Raw genomic sequence first — 2,780 nt, 5'->3', positions numbered from 1 at the left:
AACTGTTTTTTTAAAACTTTTTTTTTTTTTTTTTTTTTTTGTGGATGTTCTCTAAACGTTCGTAGTTTTTTAAATGGTTTAAATTGGTTTTTCTTGTTTATATGCAAACGTTTATAGAACATTCCATTTCATAATTTTGCAAACATAAATGCTACTTTTGAATGTTCTCTGAACGTTCTGAAATAAGTAGTGTCATTAAAAAACGTTCCATCTAAAACGTTCCATGAATGGTGAATAAATAATGATTTTGTGCTAACGTTTTTAGAACATTATTATTAAAGACCAGATAACTTGAACATTCTATTGACGTTACTTGACGTTAGCCAAAGTTCTGAAAAGTTTTTTTTTTTTTACATATAATTTTATAAAAATTATATATCCTTTATATAAAAATTACATACAAATTAACAACTTTTTACACATTTTGGCTAACGTTTTTAGAACATTATTATTAAAGACCAGATAACTTGAACATTCTATTGACGTTACTTGACGTTAGCCAAAGTTCTGAAAAGTTTTTTTTGTTTTTTTTTACATATAATTTTATAAAAATTATATATCCTTTATATAAAAATTACATAAAAATTAACAAACTTTTTACACATTTTGACGTGAAATAACACGTGTTTATATTTTCAACACACTCATGATTTTTATTGTGCCTTTGATCGACCCAAGTTCGTTTCACGCATGTTTACACCTAAACGCATTGTCACTGAAATATATCCTTATAATGTAATCACCACACACAGTAGGAACTCTCAAGAGTGTTTACGGTCCGGTGACCTCCCGTTCTGATACATTCACCGCCCCCTCGCGACGCCTCACTGGACGAACGCATTAATAGATACGAACTGAATTCTGTGGCTGCGGTTCTGAAACTGCTGGTGCTGCGGGTCTGCAGCTGGATATATCTCGGAATCAGAGGCAGACGGCCAGCACAGACACAAACACAATGGGACATTCGCGTTCCTTCAAATGCATTGCATTTCTTCTGGTTGCACTGCACCAGACCTCTGGATTCTGGTTATTTAACGTTATCTTCCCTCCGACGGCCAAACCCCGCGTCGTAAATAATAGCACTCCTCCTCTTATCATAGGTAAGCAATCTTACGTTCATAGTTTGGATATTTAAGTTTAGAGTAATGTGTTTTCTTTATTGGTTAATTAATTTAGTAGAAAAAAAACATACAATTATTACATAAGGCAGGCTAGACAAGATTACAGATTGATCTGTCATGCACTTTTAGACCAGTTAAAATCCATATTATGTGTACAGATTGTTACAAGGTCTACCTTTGACAACAAAATATGTATCTGGTTAAGTTAGAATTAGAATTTTACATTTTTGACGCCTTTTTAACAGTACCTGGAAATCTGGGTAATCGCCTTGAGGCCAAAATAGACAAGCCCACACTGGTACACTGGATGTGTTACAAGAAAACCGAGGACTGGTTCCCTCTCTGGATTGACCTAAACATGTTTATGCCCATTGGAATTGACTGCTGGATTGATAATATAAGGTAAACTCACTTTGTAACATTATAAATTAGGTGACTTTACTGTAAGTAAAACTTTAATGCAGCCTTGCTGAATAAAAGTATTCATTTCTTTTAAAACAAAAAACTTGAGCGGTAGTGTGTGTGTATGTGCTTATATGTCACTACTTTTATGCTTGCAATGTAGTAGTACTCAATTTTTTTACTTTTGTTTGTCTTATGTGCGCAAATTCACAGAGCAACCCTACATAGGAATGCCCTGGCAACTCCATAGCAACACACTGGCAACTATTCACACAGTGTTCTTTCTGTGTCCCACAAACAACTATGTGAATGTTTCTGTTTGGTACCATGTAGATGAGCAGGAGGAGTATTTTTCACGTTTGAAGAACCTGGTGGAGGAGATGCATGATGAGTACAAGCAACCAGTCTACCTTCTGGGCCACAGCATGGGCAACAACTACATCCTGTACTTCCTCAACCAGCAGACTCAGCACTGGAAAGACCACTACATTAAGAGCTTCATCTCTCTGGGAGCACCTTGGGGTGGCGCTGTGAAGCCCCTCAGAGTCTTAGCATCAGGTACAGTAAAGAAAGCATTATCCATAATACTGTCATATACATTTTTTTTATGAAAAACACAGTAAAACAGTTGTATTATGAAATATTGTTAAAATTTAAAATAACTTTTCTATTTCTATGTGAAAATATTATTATTATTATTATTATTATTTTTTTTTTTGGATTTTCAAAAGAAGTTCAAAAGAACAGCATTTTTTTTAAATATTATATTATTAAGCAAATTCAGTAAGCGCCATTAATCCATTAATAGCAATGTTATTTTAGTATCATTGATAGGGTTGCAAAGGGGGAGAAAATTTCCGGAAACTTTCCATTTTCTGAAAAAAAAAAAAAGTCCTGGAAAAGTTGTAAAAAATTCTCATATTTTTCCCAAAATTTACTGAAAATTTTCTGTCTCTTTGCAACCCTGATAATTCATACACTAATATAGTTTGTGTAAATATTCTGAATTCTATTTTATTTTTTCTGTTGTAAATTTAAAATTTATTTGACGTTTTAGTAATTTTGTTGTGTTTTTGTCTTTTTTATTTGTTTTTTTAAATGTCTATATAGTTTTTATTACGTTTTAGTTTATTTAGTTTCAATTATTTTAGTGCTTCATTTTTAAATGAAAATGAGAAATGTTGCCTTATTTAAAAAAATAAATAAATAAATAAATATTAAAACATATATATATATTTGTTTGGAAACTGATATATA

General features: G+C 31.9%; 1 pseudogene; it reads left to right on the top strand.

Moving 5' to 3' along the window:
• Window positions 1–904: 904 nt before the first annotated feature.
• LOC107654168 (phosphatidylcholine-sterol acyltransferase-like) overlaps window positions 905–2,780 on the top strand; it is a 3,107-nt pseudogene continuing 1,231 nt past the window's right edge.

This window comes from Sinocyclocheilus anshuiensis, unplaced genomic scaffold, assembly GCF_001515605.1.
Source record: "Sinocyclocheilus anshuiensis isolate Anshui unplaced genomic scaffold, SAMN03320099.WGS_v1.1 scaffold115, whole genome shotgun sequence".
Lineage (NCBI taxonomy): Eukaryota > Metazoa > Chordata > Actinopteri > Cypriniformes > Cyprinidae > Sinocyclocheilus > Sinocyclocheilus anshuiensis.
Note: the sequence above shows the minus strand (reverse complement) of the source record. Positions and strands in the feature narration are given on the sequence as shown.